The sequence below is a fragment of the Pygocentrus nattereri genome, chromosome 20 (genome assembly GCF_015220715.1).
Source record: "Pygocentrus nattereri isolate fPygNat1 chromosome 20, fPygNat1.pri, whole genome shotgun sequence".
Lineage (NCBI taxonomy): Eukaryota > Metazoa > Chordata > Actinopteri > Characiformes > Serrasalmidae > Pygocentrus > Pygocentrus nattereri.
The window spans coordinates 2,879,303-2,903,381 of record NC_051230.1 but is presented as its reverse complement, the minus strand read 5'-3'; positions in this window follow the sequence as shown (position 1 = coordinate 2,903,381).

Sequence of the window (24,079 nt, the reverse complement as noted above, 5' to 3'; positions counted from 1 at the left end):
AGAGACAGAAATGAGGAAGAGAGAGAGAGAGAGAGAGAGAGAAATGAGGAAGAGAGAGAGAGAGAGAGAGAGAGAGAGAGAGAGAGAGAGAGAGAGAGAGAGAGAGAGAGAGAGAGAGAGGCGGACCTCTGTGACCTCTCTGTGTCTGAGGCTCTGGCTGTCTGAAGGTAAACACAGAGGGCCGAATATTCAGCGGAGCTGAAATTGATGTCGCGTCTCGGGGGGCCGCCAAACAACCCCACAAAAAAGTTTGATAGAATTTTTTCTTGGTAAGAAAAGAACACATCAGCGCGGTGTCTTTAGAGGCTTTCTGCACTCCGAGAGGTGAAAACCAGAAAAAGCGAGAGAGGAAAATCCCGAAAACGGGAAGAGAAAAGGCCGAGCGGAGAAGGCGGGATACGACAGCTCATTTGCCTTCACGAATAAATTAAAGTTAATGAAGTATAAATGAAACAGAACAGAGAAAACACAAAGACTACAGCACATATCACTCCTTACTTTATACACTTCTCTGTGGGACAGTAATAACGTTAACTCTGCCAGGAACCGATGAAAGTTAATATTTCATCTCTAACATCAAAACTACCGTTTCCCGTTCACCTGGCGTGAAACACCTGAACCCACACATCTGAAGGAATCAAAGAAAAGAAGGAAAACCTTCAGAAGACGCCTCAATTTATAGAAATATGCAATATAAATGCACAAAGGAAGCAGATTAATGCTGCTGATTTGATGCAAATATGCAATATGGATCAGAATGTATAAGCGTAATGTCTCCGCATTGCTTCACCCAGGCCTCTCGATGGGGAATTCCACCAATTTTCCAAAGTTTCAGTGTAATTAACTGGTTTAGAAACGCCCCGTTCTAGATAAACTTACTGAGTCAGAACCGTTCACAGTGATGGTGATAGGAACCAGACGTCACCCTCTAAAAGCTCTTCACAGAGAGTTCCTACATGAACTGCTTGAGTTTATTGTGAAAAATTGTTTACATGCAAAGATTTACGCCAATCCGATTAAATTTATTCCAATCATGGATTAAGACGGAGGTGTTTATTCTCACTCTAATGAACAGTTTACATGCTCACTACAAGTAATCCCATCCAAAATAACGTGCATGTGTATGGAGTCACTTAGACGTTACCAGGACAACAAGCATCACATAAGTCCAGTCAGAAGACGAGCAGCAGTGTGTCGTGCTACGTTCACATGTGTGCGGTAGAGCTGCTATGGAAAATTCTACCAGTGGCAGAACACTTTCTGTTGACCGCAGCGGTGGAATAAGATGAAAGTAGATTTTTTTGGGAGTCATGGATGCAAAATGACTCCAGACTCAGCAGATGCAATGAAAATAAAAGAGTACAGAGCATCATCCTGCCTTTCTCCTCCTTGTCTCCACCTGCGGTCACAGACACCCTGGGAGCCACAACATTTTATGTCCACTTTACCTTCTTGGCTGTAAACGTGCCTCAGTGTGTGTTAATGTACTGATACAGGCTAAACATATAATATAAACACAAACCCAGACTCGCTCTGCTCTGCTTTCAGCTTCAGCTCAGCTGTAGCCGCTTTTCTCGCATCTCCAGCAGGAAACTTTTCCACAATAGTTGAACAGTTTGTTGTAAAATGTCTCAGCGTTCGACTTTTTACGAGGCTGAAGTCGCTTCTCTTTCTCCAGCTTCTCGTTCTGATTTTCCTGTTCCGCCTTAAATGGAGCCTGAGTGTACCAGAATGTAACTGTGGTGCCATTTAAGGTGGAACGGGAGAATTGAAACGAGGAGCTGGCGAATGAGGAGCGACTTCAGCCTCGTGACTTTTCAGTGTTTCAGTTTCTCTCTGCAGATTAAACGTATCAGGAAACCAGCTGGAGTGACTATAAACACTAATCAGTCCATTCGTCTCCAGATTATCGATGTCCGTCTTAAATCTCTCTCTTTGCCGTTTCGTAGCTACTAGCTGGGCGAGACTGTTGTCTGTGTTGCTATGGTGACCAGCCGTCTGCGCTGGTCTTCAGGGTTAAAGGGTGAATCAGCAGTTCTACATTAACTCCAGCGCTTAAGACCATTTACTGTTAAACTGTGTTGAAGGATCAGCAGAGCTTTATTTTACTGTAGAGGAGGAATATTTTATTATTACCTACTGATCTGATTCTGATTGTGGAGCCAGAACAGGACAGTAAAAGAGCCACACGTTGCCGACCTCTGATCTACACTGATAAAGCTCATGGTCACCATGCCAACGTTTGCGTGGCTTCATGCCGTAGTCGGCGTAGTCATAGTTCAATGAAACATGTGAACACAGCATACCTGAGTTTTCCCAAATAGGAATACAGGTGTTCACAGTTGTTTACGTGGCGGTTATTCTTTTCTTTAATTGATTACGTACAGGATTACTCACCTTGTTGAGTCGGATAGGATTCCGAATGGCCTCAGTTGGACTAGTCTGTTTCTGATTGAGGCGTGTACATGAATGTATTCATTCCGATTGAGCTGTGAGTCGGATTATTAAGGCTGCATGTAAATGCAACAAGTGTATTTCAAAGAAGGTTTAATGGCAAAGAGGTACATGCAGGACATTATAAGGCAAAATAGTCTTCAAAGAAAGCTTATTCTTTCAGATTTTCCACTGTTTTCCATCATCGACATTCCATATAAGCTCAGAAGACTCGTGTAGGTTCTCTGGTGGTTCTGGATGGTAAATAAAGTGTCTGTATCTGTGTTGTAGTCATGGCGACGCCTGGTTCCCATCACCACCACTGTAAAGACGTCTGAACCGTTTCACACCAGCCCACTCTGAATGGCTCTGCTTACATCTCAACCTGCGCAGACCTGGAAAAAACTGGTGGAATTCCCCTAAACGTGACCTTTACTTTCCCGCTTTCTGTTTGTGTTTGTTCCAAAGATCCAAAGATCTGCAGTGGTGCGGGTTTAGAGGAAAACTCTAAAAAAAAATATATGAACAGGTACATTAACATTGCAGTGAAAACACTTTTTTGCCTAATGATGTGGTTAAGCTTATTCCCAGACCCTTCATCATCTCCGCCACGCTGTCAGTGTTATGTTAAAATACATCCCCCTCTCGGCGCTGAATGATTTGAGCCGTTGGTCCCCCTGCCATTAGCTATGGATCAGCTCAGATAAACCCGATGCCTCTAACTAGTTTATAACTAGTGCTGAGCTAAACACATATTAATCAAAGATGTTTCGCTCTGAGGTTTGGAACCTGCCGCAGTCATTAATCCCGAGGAACCTTTGCACAAATTAAGTTGCTTTGCCAAATCCAACTTGCTGCTCTTTCACTTCTTCTTTTTAGCATTCTTGCTCTTGAACATTTGGACTGCAATTTTTCACACAGTTTCAAAACTATAACCACGAAACTCTCCAGAGATCTTCGTCCGAAACCCTCTCATGTTGCTCATGAGTTTTCATAGAGACTTAAGGCCAGGGCTCACTGATTGTTGCAGTGAGAACGCCGATAAAGTTCATTTGTACTTCTATAAACTTGATGGAACATAATGGGTAACACTTTCCATGAATGCCACGTTTGTAAGTATCCATAAGCATATTCATAAGATGTTATAATGTATTCATAAAGCAATGTAAAGATGGTTACAAATATGTACAGTACTGTGTGAAAGTTTTAGGCATCTAAGCACATTTTTAAACAACTGACCTCAGCAGTGAGTTTATCACGATATACATTAGAATAAAGTCGTATTCATAATTCAAATAAACAGAAAAACAATATAAAGTATCTATACCCAAGAATTTTTTGGGTCCATATTTTTCCTTGACACCTTTACAGGCACCACAGAGACTCGTTAATATCATCAATTACTAATCATTATTAATTAATATTCTATACATTTAGTTTATTCCAATATTAACACCTCTCAGCAAATAAACAGATTTTGAAAATGTGTCTTGGGTGCCTAAGACTTTCGCACGGTGCTGTATAATGATGAACTAAACTGAACTACACTTTATAGCCATGTTTATTATGCATTACTATGCATAGCTGTTAACATAATGCATTTTACGAAGTGTTAATAACATGTTATGCTGCCAACTTGGAGAGTGTAAAGACAAATACACAAGGTTTATTTACTCCATGTAATTTCCAGTATTTTATTTGTCACCGCTGATGCTGTTAGAGCTGCATCTTTGGGGCTTCAGTCTTCAGATCCTCCAAACTGTATAATATTGGATATAAAAATAATAATAAGTGACCCTTATTAGTCCCACAACAGGGAAATTCCACCTCCACATTTTACCCATCCATGAAGTCAAACACCACACACACACTAGTGAGCACACACACACACACTAGGGGGCAGTGAGCACACTTGCCCAGAGCGGTGGGCAGCCCAATCCACAGCGTCCGGGGGGCAGTTGGGGGTTAGGCGTCTTGCTCAAGGACACCTCAGTCATGTGCTGTCGGCTCTGAGGATCGAACCGGCGACCTTCCGGTCACAAGGACCATATGCAGTGTTAAGTCAGTGCCAGGCTAACAGTGGTGAACATTAACAGTGGTGAACATTAACAGTGGTGAACATTGACTTTCCCTCATTGGGTGAAACTCTGATGTTGCTCTAGTTTAAACTTGAAGCCTCAGTCTAAACCCTGGAGGAGGCTTTAGTCCAGTACGCTTCACTTTACTTAGAGTGGACAAATACAGCTTATGAGCTCTTATAATGTTTCATGAACAGTACTTATAATGCATTATATTAACCATTCATAATGCATAATAAGGATGGCTATAACGTGTAAACTCAGTCTGAAAGATACGAGGTGAAAAAATGAACATTAACTGACGTAACAGGTCGTTAGCATTCGTCTGTTCATCTAAAAGACTTTACTGTCTTTCTCTGTGTAAATTAAAGGCCGCAAGACCTGATCTGTTGTGGCTTTCTGTGGTCTTAACCCCAAATGTTGCTGCTGTTTGTGTACAATCATTAGAAATAGGTTAATATTTTTAGTCTGGTATCTTTATACACTATATGGACAAAAGTAGAGGTAGTCGTGGGCTGGAGGTTAGGGAACCAGCCTTGTGACCAAAAGGTCACTGGTTCGATCCCTTGGCCGACAGTACGTGATTGAAGTGCCCTTGAGTGAGACAAAGTGCCCGCTGGGTGCCATGCCCGCCAGTCCGGGCAAGTTTGCTCACTGCCCCCAAGTGTGTCCAATGTGCCCCAGTGTCTATCCTCTGTTGAATCATCATTAAAGAGCTCCAAATTGCTTCTGGAAGCAGAATCCACAAAAGAACTGCCTATTAGGAGCTTCATGTGGCTGAGCAGCTGCTCACAAGCCTAAGATCGCTATGCACAATGCCAAGCATCAGATGGAGTGATGTAAAGCTCCACCACTGGACTCAGGAGCAGTTTGGTGGAGGATGGATGATGATATGGGGCTGTGTTTCAGGGGCTGGTCTAGAACTCTTAGTTCCAGTTAAGGGAAGCCTTAATGCTTCAGCAGACCAAGACATTTAGGACCATTATACGTTCCCAACTTTGTGGGAACAGTTTGGGGAAGAACTTCTCTGGTCCAGCATGAGCCCCAGTGCTCAAAGCAGCTTCATAAAGTCATGACTGGGTGACTTTGGTGTGGAAGAACTTGACCGACCCTCACAGAGTCCTGACCTCAACCCTGTCCAACACCTTTGGGATGAACTAGAATGGAGATTGTGAGCCAGGTCCTCTCATCCACAAATTCACAAATTCCCACAGACATTCTCCAAAATCTTGTAGAAGCTTCCCAGAAGAGTGGAAGCTATTAGAGCTGCAAAGGTGGATCAACTCCATATTAATACCTGTGAATTTAGAATGGGATTCATGAAAGCTCCTGTAGATGTGATGTGTAGGTGTCCCAGTGCTTTTGTCTATATAGTGAATCTTCATTTATAGAGCACAGAGAGCTTAGCGGTAATAGAAGAAACTATAAGTATTAATTTAAAATCATATAAGAACAAATCACAGGGAGTCGTAGAGTTTTAATGAAGCTCTGAGTTAAACAAATGTTTATTAAAAGTGAGCTGTGAGCTCGGCTGTCTAATAAAAGCTGAACCGAGTTCTAGAGTTTAGAAGCATAATATCTGAAAGAGTCTCTCCACGTTTTCTGTGTTTTACTGAAGGTGTTTGCAGAAGGTCCGTTTCTGTAGATCTGAGATCATAAACAGACAGACCTTCAGGAGCTTTAAGCTCATTTAGAGCTTTAAACAACAGCAGCAGAGCTTTAAACTCTCTCTAAAACATACAGGCAGTGGGTGCAGTTCTTTCAAAATGGGAGTTCTTGATTGTTCCCGCCACCAATCAGCTCTCAGTAGCAGTAACACTAACCAATCAGCTCTCAGTAGCAGTAACACTAACCAATCAGCTCTCAGTAGCAGTAACACTAACCAATCAGCTCTCAGTAGCAGTAACGCTAACCAATCAGCTCTCAGTAGCAGTAACGCTAACCAATCAGCTCTCAGTAGCAGTAACACTAACCAATCAGCTCTCAGTAGCAGTAACACTAACCAATCAGCTCTCAGTAGCAGTAACGCTAACCAATCAGCTCTCAGTAGCAGTGACGCTAACCAATCAGCTCTCAGTAGCAGTAACACTAACCAATCAGCTCTCAGTAGCAGTAACTCTAACCAATCAGCTCTCAGTAGCAGTAACACTAACTAATCAGCTCTCAGTAGCAGTAACTCTAACCAATCAGCTCTCAGTAGCAGTAACTCTAACCAATCAGCTCTCAGTAGCAGTAACTCTAACCAATCAGCTCTCAGTAGCAGTAACACTAACCAATCAGCTCTCAGTAGCAGTAACACTGACCAATCAGCTCTCAGTAGCAGTAACACTAACTAATCAGCTCTCAGTAGCAGTAACTCTAACCAATCAGCTCTCAGTAGCAGTAACTCTAACCAATCAGCTCTCAGTAGCAGTAACACTAACCAATCAGCTCTCAGTAGCAGTAACGCTAACCAATCAGCTCTCAGTAGCAGTAACTCTAACCAATCAGCTCTCAGTAGCAGTAACACTAACCAATCAGCTCTCAGTAGCAGTAACACTGACCAATCAGCTCTCAGTAGCAGTAACACTAACCAATCAGCTCTCAGTAGCAGTAACACTGACCAATCAGCTCTCAGTAGCAGTAACACTGACCAATCAGCTCTCAGTAGCAGTAACACTAACCAATCAGCTCTCAGTAGCAGTAACACTAACCAATCAGCTCTCAGTAGCAGTAACACTAACCAATCAGCTCTCAGTAGCAGTAACACTGACCAATCAGCTCTCAGTAGCAGTAACACTAACCAATCAGCTCTCAGTAGCAGTAACACTGACCAATCAGCTCTCAGTAGCAGTAACACTAACCAATCAGCTCTCAGTAGCAGTAACACTAACCAATCAGCTCTCAGTAGCAGTAACACTAACCAATCAGCTCTCAGTAGCAGTAACACTAACTAATCAGCTCTCAGTAGCAGTGACGCTAACCAATCAGCTCTCAGTAGCAGTAACACTAACCAATCAGCTCTCAGTAGCAGTAACTCTAACCAATCAGCTCTCAGTAGCAGTAACTCTAACCAATCAATTTTTTTTGAGAAATACAAACTTTCACTTTCTAAAATTAAAGGGTAGTTCTGGGCAACTGATCAGAAACTATTCTAACTTTCTTTTTTAAAGCTCCATTCGCCCCCCATTGATTGAAGACTCGCTCTGACATTTTGCAGTCATGCTTTTGATATAACGAAGTAAACAGGAAGAGGCCAGTCTCCTCATAAACCGGCTCTGCCTCCACTCAGACAGAGAACAGAAAGAAAACAAGATATGTTCCGTGAGATTTGAGAGGTGGATTGAGAAAATGAGAAGTACAGCTGGGTGTCCTCAGCTTATGACTGACCTTGGTAATCCAGTGCACACAGAGAACAGAAGTGGACCAAGAACAGGGCCCTGAGGGGCTCCAGTAGTGAGGCTATGGGTAGCTGAGAGAGACCAGTTCCATGCTTCCCTGTAGGATCAATCCTGAACGTAAGATGGGAGACGAGGACCTTGGTCCAAGTCTGAAAGTATCAAAATAAGCATCTGATGGTTCACAGTGACAAAGCAGCCAAGAGGTGAGGGACGATAAAGACCGAGGGCAAAGTTCTCCCTAGATGTGAGGAAAGCTTCTGTGACTGAGAGGACAGCACTTTCTGTGGAGTGACCAGGCTTGTATTCGTTGATGTCAAGGAGGTTATACCTTTTCAGTCGTGAAGATGGCTGTGCCAGGACATGATTTCGGGGAAAAAACTGAATGAGAGAAATGGGTTCCCTCTCACGATTGGAAGATTATTGTGGCAGAAAATATCATTCGATAGTTTTGGGCAAGAAAGGATGGAATGAAATGGTTCTGTAGTTTGCAACCTCTGATATCTCAATGATTGGTTTCCTGAGTGGCTTGTTCAATGGTTTTGGACAAAAATTCAACAAGTGAAATGGGTTTGCTGATGAGATGGGAATGTAGTGGTACCAGAACACTCTGTTTTATGGTTTGGACAAAACTAAGAGTGAAAAGGGTCTCGAGTGTGGGACTCTTGAGTAATGTCCCTGATAACATGTGGTGTATGTAACCATAATATTGTTTTTCCATCTCATCATTCCCCACAGAATCCGTCTGATTTTACTGCTTCATGAATTTACAAGCTACAGCCACCAAACTTGGTAGAAAGATTGAATTGTTGACCCAAAGCACACTGTCATTCATACTTATATCACACTAACACTGCTAACTCTTCTTTTCCCAGGACATTCTTCTACAAAAGCAAAGGTATACCGCTGCTGTTGGACGAAAACCTTGTATCTGCATTTTTTCAGTTTTTAACATGACTTGAAATTGCCTGCTGCTCTTTATATTGTCTGTACATTTCATGACGAATGGACCAAAGGAAACAGTCTAAAACAGCTTGGAAAATCTTCTGGTTCCATTGACTTACATTAAAAGTAAAGTAGGTTTTTTCCTTCTTCTGGTACCATTTTGGAGATACAAAGTTTCTTCCAACAACAGTGATATGTGTCCGTATGAACACATGGACATACAGATAGGTTAAAGTACAGAGTTTAGTTTCATTACAACTCATTATGGTCTATTGCACCCGTGCACTATATTTCTAAGGGCGTTTCACACCTGAAAATCCAAGCCAAGCTTCATGTTTCTGTTACATTATATTTCCCTCTCTCATTGCCATTTGGCGAGCACTCTAAAGAACTTTGCATGACGTCTGTGTCCTGTTGTCATCACCTACGTGATCTCTGTCTCCCTATACTTAACATGAATTGGTTTGTAGAGGAGTGTCTTATGTCCTTATGTCCGCTGTCAATTCGGCGGTTAGACTTTTCTATTTGAATGGAGAAAAATGAATACGGACGCTGTCCAATGGAAACCGTGCATCTCCATGTATTTTGTCCATTTTTATTTCTCTACATCATTTCAGAAATGCTCTAAAATCACTTGCAATAAAACACCTTCACATTAACTTACATTGAAAGTTGAGAATGTTTTTACCTTCTCCTGTGAAGTTACTACTTTGGAAATGCTTGTTTTTGTTTGGACAGTGACGAACTGTGACTGCGGCCTCTTTCATTATGTAAGATCTTCTTTTCCATTCTTTAGAGAGAGAGAGAGAGAGAGAGAGAGAGAGAGAGGGGGGGTATTACAAGAGCTCCTTTCATATTACTTCTATCATGTTACATCTCATTACGATCAGCTCGTAAGCTTATTAAAGTAATCAGAGGGGAATTTTAGCTGCAGCACATCCAGAGATGCTTTCCCACCAAAAGAGCACGCTGATATTTTTAACTGTTTAGCCAAAAAAGAAAAGAATTATATAAAAAAAATCAGACAATAAATAAATAAGTAAACAGATAAATAAATAAATAACGCCGTAATTGCCCGGAGGGGTTCTCGCTGGCTTGATTAGGAGAGAAACACTAATCTGTGGGCTGAGGCAGAGCAGCCTGGTGTCTCTCCGGGTTTAATCGCTCTTTCCCACCAAAACCCTGCTCTCCTCTACAGGACGGGTTTAATCTCAGCACTGCGAGGTTCTGCTGTTTTAAGCCCACAACCGAAACCTGAGAGGGAAGAAAAGCGAGATTCTGCTGAACCCCAGAGTCTGACAGCAGAGCCGGTTTGAGTTTCAGCTCAGGGGAGGAAATTAGCGTCTCTTTCTGGAGCCAGCGTGTTTACATCTTCATGGTACGCTGCTCATCAAAAGTTTGGCGACATGGAGTTTTTCAAAATGTTTCTAATAAATGAGCATGTTTTCTTTCCCAGTTTGCCACAGCTTAGCATATTCAAGCTGTTTAGATGCCTCCATTCGGCTGGGCGCATTATGCGAAATGGAAGAAATGGCAGGAACGAAGGCACCATCCTCCCTCCTTTAAAGTACAGTAACATTTTTATACTCACTGAATCTTCAATAACTACTTGATTAATCAGGCCATTACTTTCTCTCACTTGTCCCCTGCTAGACTGTTCAAAGTTCCATCTTTTGTGGGGCAACAAAACAGTTCAAATCATTGCTGATGAACATGATAGAGCTTTTTAAATGAAACAGTAGAAGCCGTATCGCCCCCTACGCTTCCTGTAGTGTATTACAGTCTGTCAGAGCGACTGTGTGGATCATATGAACGTTATAGAGCTTTTTAAATGAAACAGTAGAAGCCGTATCGCCCCCTACGCTTCCTGTAGTGTATTACAGTCTGTCAGAGCGACTGTGTGGATCATATGAACATTATAGAGCTTTTTAAATGAAACAGTAGAAGCCGTATCGCCCCCTACGCTTCCTGTAGTGTATTACAGTCTGTCAGAGCGACTGTGTGGATCATATGAACATTATAGAGCTTTTTAAATGAAACAGTAGAAGCCGTATCGCCCCCTACGCTTCCTGTAGTGTATTACAGTCTGTCAGAGCGACTGTGTGGATCATATGAACGTTATAGAGCTTTTTAAATGAAACAGTAGAAGCCGTATCGCCCCCTACGCTTCCTGTAGTGTATTACAGTCTGTCAGAGCGACTGTGTGGATCATATGAACATTATAGAGCTTTTTAAATGAAACAGTAGAAGCCGTATCGCCCCCTACGCTTCCTGTAGTGTATTACAGTCTGTCAGAGCGACTGTGTGGATCATATGAACGTTATAGAGCTTTTTAAATGAAACAGTAGAAGCCGTATCGCCCCCTACGCTTCCTGTAGTGTATTACAGTCTGTCAGAGCGACTGTGTGGATCATATGAACGTTATAGAGCTTTTTAAATGAAACAGTAGAAGCCGTATCGCCCCCTACGCTTCCTGTAGTGTATTACAGTCTGTCAGAGCGACTGTGTGGATCATATGAACGTTATAGAGCTTTTTAAATGAAACAGTAGAAGCCGTATCGCCCCCTACGCTTCCTGTAGTGTATTACAGTCTGTCAGAGCGACTGTGTGGATCATATGAACATTATAGAGCTTTTTAAATGAAACAGTAGAAGCCGTATCGCCCCCTACGCTTCCTGTAGTGTATTACAGTCTGTCAGAGCGACTGTGTGGATCATATGAACATTATAGAGCTTTTTAAATGAAACAGTAGAAGCCGTATCGCCCCCTACGCTTCCTGTAGTGTATTACAGTCTGTCAGAGTAACTGTGTGGATCATATGAACATTATAGAGCTTTTTAAATGAAACAGTAGAAGCCGTATCGCCCCCTACGCTTCCTGTAGTGTATTACAGTCTGTCAGAGCGACTGTGTGGATCATATGAACATTATAGAGCTTTTTAAATGAAACAGTAGAAGCCGTATCGCCCCCTACGCTTCCTGTAGTGTATTACAGTCTGTCAGAGTAACTGCGTGGATCATATGAACATTATAGAGCTTTTTAAATGAAACAGTAGAAGCCGTATCGCCCCCTACGCTTCCTGTAGTGTATTACAGTCTGTCAGAGCGACTGCGTGGATCATATGAACATTATAGAGCTTTTTAAATGAAACAGTAGAAGCCGTATCGCCCCCTACGCTTCCTGTAGTGTATTACAGTCTGTCAGAGCGACTGTGTGGATCATATGAACATTATAGAGCTTTTTAAATGAAACAGTAGAAGCCGTATCGCCCCCTACGCTTCCTGTAGTGTATTACAGTCTGTCAGAGCGACTGTGTGGATCATATGAACATGATAGAGCTTTTTAAATGAAACAGTAGAAGCCGTATCGCCCCCTACGCTTCCTGTAGTGTATTACAGTCTGTCAGAGCGACTGTGTGGATCATATGAACATTATAGAGCTTTTTAAATGAAACAGTAGAAGCCGTATCGCCCCCTACGCTTCCTGTAGTGTATTACAGTCTGTCAGAGTAACTGTGTGGATCATATGAACATTATAGAGCTTTTTAAATGAAACAGTAGAAGCCGTATCGCCCCCTACGCTTCCTGTAGTGTATTACAGTCTGTCAGAGCGACTGTGTGGATCATATGAACGTTATAGAGCTTTTTAAATGAAACAGTAGAAGCCGTATCGCCCCCTACGCTTCCTGTAGTGTATTACAGTCTGTCAGAGCGACTGTGTGGATCATATGAACATTATAGAGCTTTTTAAATGAAACAGTAGAAGCCGTATCGCCCCCTACGCTTCCTGTAGTGTATTACAGTCTGTTAGTATGACCACAGCATTTGTTGTGAAGTTAACTGTGTCCTATAATCAACAGCATTGATGACTAATTGCCTCTGTCAACTAATCTGTGTGGTTCTGTCCTACAGTATGTAGAGTTTGACCTCGTGGACGTGGCCCAACGCTCCGTTAGCTCAGTATTGACAGGGTGCTGTCGTTCATCTGTTTAGCAGCAGTTTGATCAGTACAATAAGCAGCCGTGAAGGTCCTGACAAATCACTTCAGCTCTGAGCCGGTATTGATCCACAGCTTTAGCATAGCTCTCTCTCTCTCTCTCTCTGTCTCTCTCTCTCTCTCTCTCTCTCTCTCTCTCTCTCTCTCTCTCTCTCTGTCTCTCTCTCTCTGTCTCTCTCTCTCTCTCTCTCTCTCTCTCTCTGTCTCTCTCTCTCTGTCTCTCTCTCTCTCTCTCTCTCTCTCTCTCTCTCTCTCTCTCTCTCTCTCTCTCTGTCTCTCTCTCTCTCTCTCTCTCTCTCTGTCTCTCTCTCTCTCTCTCTCTCTCTCTCTCTCTCTCTCTGTCTCTCTCTCTCTCTCTCTCTCTCTCTCTCTCTCTCTCTCTCTCTCTCTCTCTGTCTCTCTCTCTCTCTCTCTCTCTCTCTCTCTCTCTCTCTCTGTCTCTCTCTCTCTCTCTCTCTCTCTCTCTGTCTCTCTCTCTCTCTCTCTCTCTCTCTCTCTCTCTCTGTCTCTCTCTCTCTCTCTCTCTCTCTCTCGCTCTCTCTCTCTCACTCTCTCACTCTCTTGCTCTCTTTTCCTCTCACTCTCTCTCGCCCCCCCCCCCCCCCCCCCCCCCCAACTATTGATTTCTCAATTGTTTCTCATTATAGTTGAAGTTGTTTATGGTGTGTTAATAGGAATCTTTTTCTTGACGAAAGCTTTTGTGTAAATTTTAATCTGCTGGGGGCGGATTTTGTCAGTCTGGTGGGAGATTAAGATTTTCTGTCCGGATTTTACATCGTACTCCACAGCTAGGCTGAGGACAGCTATCACAGTGTTGGAGCAGGATATTGTAAAGCTTCAAGACCTTGTGACCGGTGGGTGAGACGGCTAGAGCAAGAAGATTGGTCTTTCTTGCAGAGCTACTGGAGTGGGAGCCTAATGGAAGGGATCCATTCCCAAAAACCGGCCTCACTCCTGATTTCAAAGACATGCCTGGTCCATTATTGGATCTTAATGGATCTTAATTCTGTATAAGTGTTGTGTTAAAGTTCCTTATAGGTCAGTATTGAACGGGGGCAGACACAGCGCGGAGAGGGAACCTTGGGCTGGGGACAGACACGCGGCCGGTTTGGAGGGTGTTGTGTAATCCCCCTCTAGTAAAGAGATCTGGTGATCTCCAGTGGAGAATTTTACATGGGGCTGTGGCGGTGAACGCGTTTGTGTCCGTTATTAACCCACATGTCAGTGATAAAGTGTGTTTTGTGGTTTTTCATTGTTTTTTAGAATTGTTTTTTAGCTCTTTGACACACTGAGTTTTGAGTTCATGAAGTGTGGGGAATTTTTTATGTCACATGTTTTTATTTTGGGAGCTGGTTATCACAGAAAAGAGAGAACCAAATAGCAACTGCTCAGTTTCGTTGTTGGGCAGGCTGAGCTGTTTATAGTTTGAGAAGAAGCGAAGTAGAGAAGAGATCTGGTCCTGACGTTCGCAATCATATTGTGGGAGTAGCACTGTTTATGATCTGAATGACTAAATAAAAGTCTCTGTTAAAACTCAAACTCTTTCTCTCTCTCTATTCCTCTCTCTCTCTCTCTATTTCTCTCTCTCTCTATTCCTCTCTCTCTTTCTATTCCTCTCTCTATTTCTCTCTCTCCCTCTCTCTCTCTCTCTATTCCTCTCTCTCTATTTCTATTCCTCTCTCTCTCTTTCTATTCCTCTCTCTATTCCTCTCTCTCTCTGTATTTCTCTCTCTCTATTTCTCTCTCTCTCTCTATATTTCTCTCTCTCTCTATTCCTCTCTCTCTTTCTATTCCTCTCTCTATTTCTCTCTCTCCCTCTCTCTCTCTCTCTCTCTCTCTCTCTATTCCTCTCTCTCTATTTCTATTCCTCTCTCTCTCTATTTCTCTCTCTCTCTCTCTCTCTCTCTCTCTCTCTATTCCTCTCTCTCTATTTCTATTCCTCTCTCTCTCTATTTCTCTCTCTCTTTCTCTCTCTCTCTTTCTATTTCTCTCTCTATTCCTCTCTCTCTATATTTCTCTCTCTATTTCTCTCTCTCTTTATTTCTCTCTCTCTCTTTCTCTGTCTCTCTTGCTCTCTCCCTCTTTCACTCTCTCTCACTCGCTGTCTTGGTCTTTCTCTCTCTCGCTCTCTCTATTTCTCTTTCTGTCTCTCTTTCTCTCCCCCCTCTCTCTTTCTATCTCTCTCTTTCTTTCTCTCTTTCTCTCTCTCTCTATCTCTCTATTCCTCTCTCTCTCTCTCTATTCCTCTCTCTCTCTATTTCTCTCTCTCTCTCTCTCTCTCTCTCTCTCTGTCTATTCCTCTCTCTCTCTCTATTTCTCTCTCTCTCTATATATTTCTCTCTCTCTCTATTCCTCTCTCTCTTTCTATTCCTCTCTCTATTCCTCTCTCTCTCTCTATTTCTCTCTCTCTCTCTCTATTCCTCTCTCTCTCTATTTCTCTCTCTCTATATATTTCTCTCTCTCTCTATTCCTCTCTCTCTTTCTATTCCTCTCTCTATTTCTCTCTCTCCCTCTCTCTCCCTCTCTCTCTCTCTCTCTCTCTCTCTCTCTCTCTATTCCTCTCTCTCTATTTCTATTCCTCTCTCTCTCTATTCCTCTCTCTCCTCTCTCTCTCTCTCTCTCTCTCTCTCTATTCCTCTCTCTCTATTTCTATTCTTCTCTCTCTATTTCGCTCTCTCTTTCTCTCTCTCTCTTTCTATTTCTCTCTCTATTTATCTCTCTCTATATTTCTCTCTCTATTTCTCTCTCTCTTTATTTCTCTCTCTCTCTTTCTCTGTCTCTCTTGCTCTCTCCCTCTTTCGCTCTCTCTCACTCGCTGTCTTGGTCTTTCTCTCTCTCGCTCTCTCTATTTCTCTTTCTGTCTCTCTTTCTCTCCCCCCTCTCTCTTTCTATCTCTCTCTTTCTTTCTCTCTTTCTCTCTCTCTCTATCTCTCTATTCCTCTCTCTCTCTCTCTATTCCTCTCTCTCTCTATTTCTCTCTCTCTCTCTCTCTCTCTCTCTCTCTCTCTCTGTCTATTCCTCTCTCTCTCTCTATATATTTCTCTCTCTCTCTATTCCTCTCTCTCTTTCTATTCCTCTCTCTATTCCTCTCTCTCTCTCTATTTCTCTCTCTCTCTCTCTATTCCTCTCTCTCTCTATTTCTCTCTCTCTATATATTTCTCTCTCTCTCTATTCCTCTCTCTCTTTCTATTCCTCTCTCTATTTCTCTCTCTCCCTCTCTCTCCCTCTCTCTCTCTCTCTCTCTCTCTCTCTCTCTCTATTCCTCTCTCTCTATTTCTATTCCTCTCTCTCTCTATTTCTCTCTCTCTCTCTCTCTCTCTCTCTCTCTCTCTCTATTCCTCTCTCTCTATTTCTATTCTTCTCTCTCTATTTCGCTCTCTCTTTCTCTCTCTCTCTTTCTATTTCTCTCTCTATTTATCTCTCTCTATATTTCTCTCTCTATTTCTCTCTCTCTTTATTTCTCTCTCTCTCTTTCTCTGTCTCTCTTGCTCTCTCCCTCTTTCGCTCTCTCTCACTCGCTGTCTTGGTCTTTCTCTCTCTCGCTCTCTCTATTTCTCTTTCTGTCTCTCTTTCTCTCCCCCCTCTCTCTTTCTATCTCTCTCTTTCTTTCTCTCTTTCTCTCTCTCTCTACTTCTCTTTCTCTCTCTCTCTCTCTTGCTTGCTTTGTTGCTCTCTCTCTATTCCTCTCTCTCTCTCTCTCTCTATTCCTCTCTCTCTATTCCTCTCTCTCTCTATTTCTCTCTCTCTCTATTTCTCTCTCTCTAGTTCTCTTTCTCTCTCTCTCTCTCTCTCTCTCTCTCTGTCTCACTCTCTCTCACTTGCTCTCGCTCTCGCTCCTCTTGCTTGCTCCCTCTCTCGCTCTCTCTCTCGCTCTCTGTCCTAACCCCCCCCCCCCCCCCACCCTCTACTGTTGATTTTCTCAATTGTTCCTCATTATAGTTGAAGTTGTTTACATTGAGATGCGGAGGCTGGCTGAACGGTTGTACTCTGACTTGTTCACAGCTGCAGGTATGGACCAGAAGTGCTGCTTTCAGATCTTCGCAAGGTGGATCAAGAGTAGAGTCAAGCGCTGGATACCACACTGACTTTTGAAGAGGTGACGAAAGCTGTGCAGCAGCTCACCTCTGGACGAGCACCTGGAATTGATGGTCTATCTGTGGACGTTTACAAAGCCTTTGGGGGGTCATTGGGAAAGATCTTCTTAGCGTTCTGCAAGCTATCTTTGATGCCAACATGCTTCCACAGAGCTGCCCGCCTGCTGTCCTCTCTCTTCTGCTGAAGAAGGGTGACCTCTGCCTGCTTAAGAACTGGTGGCCTGTGTCGCTCCTTTGCACTGACTATAAGAACCTGTCATGTGTTGCCAACAGACTCAAAAAGGTTTTGGACTCGATTGTACATGTAGACCAGTCGTATTGTGCACCACAAAGGTCAATTTATGATAACATAGTGCTTGTTAGGGAGATGTTACACTTTGCTGGACTGTCTGGCCCTGGGTTCGGTCTTCTGTCCCTCGATCAAGAAAAGGCTTTCGATCGTGTTGATCATGAGTACTTGTTTCATACTTTGAGAGCCTTTGGTTGTGGGGAGGGTTTTTTATCCTGGGTGAGGTTACTGTACACTGGCGCTTCTTGCATGTTCAAGGTTCGAGGTGGTCTAAGTTGTCCAGTCAGTCCAGGCAGGGCTGCCCACTCTCAGGACAGCTCTACTCTATTGCGGTTGAGCCTTTATACTGTGTTTACTGAGGAAGAAGCTGACAGTGTGGAATCAGTTCCATTAAACTTTCTAGGTGTGCTGATGGTTTTACAGTGGTGATACGTCATGAAGCAGCACGGCTCGTCTTCAATCTCCCCAAGTTCAGCCACGTCACCCCATTGCTGCGCTCCTTTCCTGTAGCTGCAAGGTCTTTCCCTCTCTTTCCATCTCTTTCCCTCTCTTTCACTCTCTTTCACTCTTTCCCTCTCTTTCCATCTCTTTCCCTCTCTCTCTCTTTCCGTCTCTTTCCCTCTCTTTCCATCTCTTTCCCTCTCTCTCTCTTTCCATCTCTTTCCCTCTCTTTCCATCTCTTTCCCTCTCTCTCTCTTTCCCTCTTTTTCACTATCTTTACATCTCGTTCCCTCTCGTTCCCTCTCTTTCCATCTCTTTCCCTCTCTTTCACTCTCTTTCCTTCTCTTTCCCTCTCTTTCACTCTCTTTCCCTCTCTTTCCCTCATTCCCTCTCTTTCACTATCTTTACATCTCGTTCCCTCTCTTTCCCTCTCTTTCCATCTCTTTCCTCTCTTTCACTCTCTTTCCTTCTCTTACACTCTCTTTCCTTCTCTTTCACTGTCTTTCACTCTCTTTCACTCTTTTTCACTCTCTTTCCCTCTCTTTCACTGTCTTTCACTCTCTTTCACTCTCTCGCTCTTTTTCCCTCTTTTTCCCTCTCTTTCACTCTTTCTCTTTCCCTCTTTCTCTCCCTCCCGCTTTCCTTCTTTCACTCTTTCTCTCCCTCCCTCTCTTTCCCTGTCTTACTCTCTCTTTCACTCTTTCTTTCTATATCTTTTTCCATCTGTCTCAATTTCCATCACACACTCTTTTATCTCCCCTTCCACTTTTCCCTTTCCTCTTTCTCTCTTCCCTCTCTGTCTCTCTTTGTTCTGTCTCACTCCCTTTTGCCTCATACTGCCCCCCCCCCCCTTCTCTCTCTACCCCCCTCTCTCTCCACTTGTCAAAAACAATGCCAACATTTCCCTGAGCTAGGACTGGGTGAGCTGGGGGAGACATTGGCATTACTCGGGCACAAGGTTGGCATTATTTTGGCAGAGCGCTGGCGCTGATCCGCACGTTAAACAGCAGCTGCTCTCCAGAGTGAGCCTGACATTCTGTATGGAGATTAATGCAGGCTGACAGTAATATTGATCAGTTCACGCACACAAAAAGCCTCATTATCAATTCATAACCACAGAGGACACTCGCAGGGCGTTTATTACATCTCTATAATTCAGCATTCCTCTCTGAAGCTCATTACCGTCTGTCTTTCATCTCAGATATTACGCAGACTGATTTTTTAATGTTTTTAGCTTTAAAAGCTCCGTATCCTACAGTTCTCTCGCAGTTTATTTCCTGCCCTGAGGTCCTCGTACGACATTTGTACAATTTAAAATACCAAAATTTTTCATTTCCGTTTTTTTCTGAGTTCTGAGTAGAGCTACGCAGGCTGCGCATTGAAGACTGATATATGTAAATGAGCTCTGTTTTGATTGGCTGCCGCAATCAAAAAACAGTTCATACTTGCACACTCCTTCTAACTTCAGCGTACATGTTAAGGTGTTGGTTGTTGTGACATCACAAAAACAGTGTTTACATAGAACTGAACTGTCTTGGGTCTTTAAACCTTTAGTTGTTCTAAGCTTTATTGTTTTGTTCAATGAATTTGTTCCTCTCATATGTCCAGAACAAGAGCTTCAGTTTGGTTATCTGGGCTTTGAGTACTCACTTACAAAAAGAGGGTTCTTCAAGGGTTCTTTAGTAAAGAAAGTGGTTCTCTATAGATTGCACACAATGACTGCTGGGATAGGCTCCGGAACCCCCTGCAACCCATGAGAATATGAGGCGTAGATAGTGTGTGTGTGTGTGCATGTGTGTGCGTGTGTGTGTCTGTGCGCGTGGGTCTGTATGTGTGTGTGTGTGTGTGCATGTATGTATGCGTGTGTGTGTGTCTGTGTGTGCGTGTGCATGTGTGTGCATGTATGTCTGTGCGCGTGGGTCTGTATGTATGTGTGCATGTATGTATGCGTGTGTAAGTGTAGGTGTGTGTGTGTGCAAGTGCGTGTGTGTGTGCATGTATGTATGCGTGTGTGTGTGTGTGTGCGTGTCCATGTGTGTGCCTGTTTGTCTGTGCGCGTGGGTCTGTATGTGTGTGTGCATGTATGTATGTGTGTGTGTGTATGTGTGTGTAAGTGTAGGGGTGTGTGTGTGTGTGTGTGTGTGTGTGTGTGTGTGTGTGTGTTTCTCTCCCTCTCTCTCTCTCCGTCTTTCTTTCTGTAATAGAGCTTCCTGCTGCTTTGGAGCCAGAGAAGATTCTTCTTCCATCATCTCAGAATACACACACACACACACACACACACACACACACACACACACACACACACACACACACACACACACACACACACACACAGAGGACCCAAACACACCACTGCAATAAACCAAGATGAAAGGGCCGAGTGGGAAGTCAATACAGTGCTTTCAGTAGGGCCGAGCGAGAGAGCATCATAAATACATCTCTCTCTCTCTCTCTCTCTCTCTCTCTCCCCCCCTCTCTCTCTCTCCCTCTCCCCCCCCTCTCTCTCCCTCTCTCTCTCTCCCCCTCTCTCTATCTCTCCCTCTCTCTCCCCCCCCCCCCTCTCTCTCTCTATCTCTCTCCCCTCTCTCTCTCTTTCTCTCTCTGACTCTCTCTCTGTCGATCTCTCTCTCTCTCTCTCTCTCTCCCCCTCTCTCTCTCTATCTCTCCCTCTCTCTCTCTCCCTCTCTCTCTCTCTCCCCCCCTCTCTCTCCATCTCTCTCCCTCCCTCCCTCTCTCTCTCTCTCTCTCTCTCCTCCATCTCTCTCACAGGAATATTGATCACGCTGTGACTCTAAAAGGCTTTAATTGGCCATCTCTTATTAGTGAGAGTAAAGGGAGGTGACAGAGAGAGAGAGATAAAGAGGAACGAAAGAGTGAGGCAAAGGCAAAGAGATGCACATAGATAAAGAAAGAGGTAGATAAAGAAAGGAGAGATAGGAAAAGTAAAAGAGACACAAATAGATAGACAAAGAAAGAAAGAGAAGGATAAAGAGGTAGGAGAGAACGAGAGAGAGTAAAAGAAGCATTATTAAATTAAAATAACGAAAGAGAGAGATACACACAGAGGAGAGAGACAGGAAGAAAGAAAGAGGAATAAAGAGTGAAAAGAAAGGGATAAAAGAGAGAGTTCAACAGAAAGAGAAAAGACAAAGAAAGAAAGAAAATGATCAAGGAGAAAGAGGCAGGAAGGTTCAAAGACAGAGAGAAAGAGAAAGAAAGAGAGAAAGGGTGAGGAGAAAATTATACAGAGAGAGAGAGGGAGTTCGACAAAGAGAAAAAGGAAAGAAAGAGACGAGTGAGAGTGAGAAGAAGGCCAAGAGACGGAGAGAACAGGGACAGAAAGAGAAAGAAAGTGAGAGATAAAGAAAGAAAGAGCAATAAAAAAGGAAGGAAAGAGGAAAAAGAGACAGAAATATGTTACTAGGTCCCTGCCCCAAACCGCATGCTAGCTCACTAAAGAGTGTACAAATAGTGCATATCCAATTAGTGGTGCACTCATTAGTGCAGAAGTGTGAAGTGTGTGGTTTGGGACGCGGCGTTAGACCAGCGACCAACAGCTGCTCTGCTGAGCTGCTCATTAAACCTCCAGGAGGAGGTTTGAAGAGTTTGTTGATTAAGGAGCTTTTATTGCATTTACACGTTGTTAATAATCAGAAAACCAGACGTTTACACGCTCTTGAGTAATCAGATAAGGTGAAACTCCAGGTCTGCAGGCGTCAGACAGTAATCAGCTTTCTGCTTTACAACCAGCCAATAAGCTCACAGAAGAAGACGCGACGTAAACGTGACTAACAAACTTCGTACTGCGGCTTTTTTTTAATGCTGCGCTACTTTACCTGGAAATATGAACACACATCATCTAGAAGATGAGGAATATCGAAATTCTTCATTTCGTCGAGCATGTAGTCGGCTTGAAAAGTGTTTTGCTGCGTCTCGTGGCGACGCTGCTCGCTTATTTACAGCACCACTGTCTGATTTTGCTCCACATGCTCAGACTGAGAAACCTGAAAGAAATCAGAGTCAGAGCTCACAGCACTGAGAAATCTGATTACTGAGCTAAAATCCAGGTTCTTAATCAGATTTCTAGATCAGAGTGTGGTTTACACGACCATTTGAATAATCAGATAACTGCAGAAGTCTGATTACGATCGGAGTATTGAGTGCGTGTAAACACTCACTGATTGAGGTAAATGCATTGAATGCATTTATTGAGAGAAGCTGATGTTGGCTTCGTGTTCCTTCACGAGCTCCTTGTTTGAACTTCATTCTTTGTTTAAAGTGCCTCAGTGTAACAGCCGCACCATTTAAAGTGAAATGTAAAATTTAATGTTTGTTTATTTTTTTTTTAAACTTTGGCAAGTTTGGTCACCAATTTAATACGATTATAATTGATCACACACACTGGAATGTTCTGGAGAAATGCAGGCCATACGGATCCAGTCTTATCTAATCTTCTCCTGGTAGTGTTTTCTGGAGATGCATCTAAAACTTCTGGATATCTTTTCATCTTTTTTGTGGTCAGTCTGGTCTGTGTTGTTGGTGTTTATGGACCTGCAGGGCTGTATCTGCAGTAAAGGTGATGAGATGAGCTCCATCAGAGCACAGTCAGAGTTCACAGCTCACCTACCAACATGGAGACATTACGTTTGTGGCATGCTCTTGCCCCCCAGGGCCCCGGCGACGACTGCCATGAGAGGAGGAAGGCGGGACCTGGAAACACCCAACGACGATGAACCTTGGCAAGGATGGCGGGGAGAGAGCCATGAGTGGGGAGGGGCAGAGCGCAAAGCCCGAGATCCACCGAGGGACACAAGTGACCGCAGGAGGAAGAGGAGGACGAGGACTTTGGTGCCGAAACCCGGGAGAAGGATGCCAACACACTGAGGGAGTCTCCGAGGCAGAAGAAGAGGCCATCAAGACCCTCGTCCATCTGCACCTGGCCGGCTGGCGGGAGCTGCAGGCTGTCTTCCAGAATGCTGAAAAGCACTGGAAGCAGCTTGAGGAGCAGCAGGTGGCAACCCGTAAAATGGTCAGGAGCCTGCTGGTGGAGTGGCAAACCCTCTGTATGGGGGCAGGAGCCTCCCTCTCGCCACCCCTCAAGCCTCTGGTCCCAGTTCCTTTGTTCCCCCTCCCCTGACTGCTGACTCTCACAGCCGTCATCACCAGGGCCCGGCGCGTGCCGCAGCGTTATTAATGAAGTAAGCAAATATTATAAATAGGACAAATCAGCATTATGCTACAACAAAATCAGGTACTTCCGGGTGGAAGCGCTGCTCATATACGACAGAGTTTTGTACCAGTCCTGACACTTTTGGGTTATTTGGGCAGTTGTGGGCTGGAGGTCAGGGAACTGGCCCTGTGACCGGAAGGTTGCCGGTTCAATCCCCAGTGCCGACAGCACATGACTGAGGTGTCCTTGAGCAAGACACCTAACCCCCAACTGCTCCCCGGGCACTGTGGATAGGGCTGCCCACCGCTCCGGGCAAGTGTGCTCACTGCCCCCTAGTGTGTGTATTCACTAGTGTGTATGTGGTGTTTCACTTCACGGATGGGTTAAATGCGGAGGTGGAATTTCCCCGTTTGTGGGATTATTAAAGTATCACTTAACCAAGTTATTGAAGAACACAGAAGGTTTTCAGTGATCTTGTGATGAAAGTTAATACGCACCTCTACATATTTGGTATTAAACACTGGTAAACTATTGATAAATCTGTTCACTACAATATACAACACACTCTCCATCTCCATCTGTAGAACCATTTCACCCCGCAAAGAAACCTTTAAGCATGCAAATAGCTCTTTGAGTGTTCATGGTTATATTTAGAACCATTCCCTTTTTTAAACAACTCTGGAAGAATCTCTTCAGTCTGGGGAGCTTTAGGTGTGAGGTTTCTATCTCACTGCGCTGGGTTTGCTGTGTCCAAACCGTTAGCCGTGTGTTACCGTGTGTGTGATGTGGGTTAGATTGATTTGACAGCTTTTACACACATTTCACAACAGGTCATTACCAGACCCCTCAAACCCCTCACAGTCCAGACCACAAGGAGCCATAGAAAAGCACACACAGCAGGAGGCGGCGGGCCTGACTCAGAGCTGAAAATGCCCAAAATTCACAGAGCCTGGAAGGAGAAATAACAAACGACGCACCACAAAAGCCAAAGGCTGGATTCACGAAAGGGTTTCAAGAAAGAAAACATTAAATGTGCATTTTTCATTCTTAAGAAAAAACCTTAATAATTCTTGAATTTATGGTCGTAAGAACAAGTGGTTTTCTGAAAACTCTGGGCCTCATTCACCAACCATTACAGAATGTGTTACTGAAATTTCTTCTTAAAACCCACTTGTGCAGCTTTCACGAAGAGTCCGACTGTAACACGACAGACCCAGTCAGATGCCTGCGGTAACACAACAATAGGTGATGCTTTA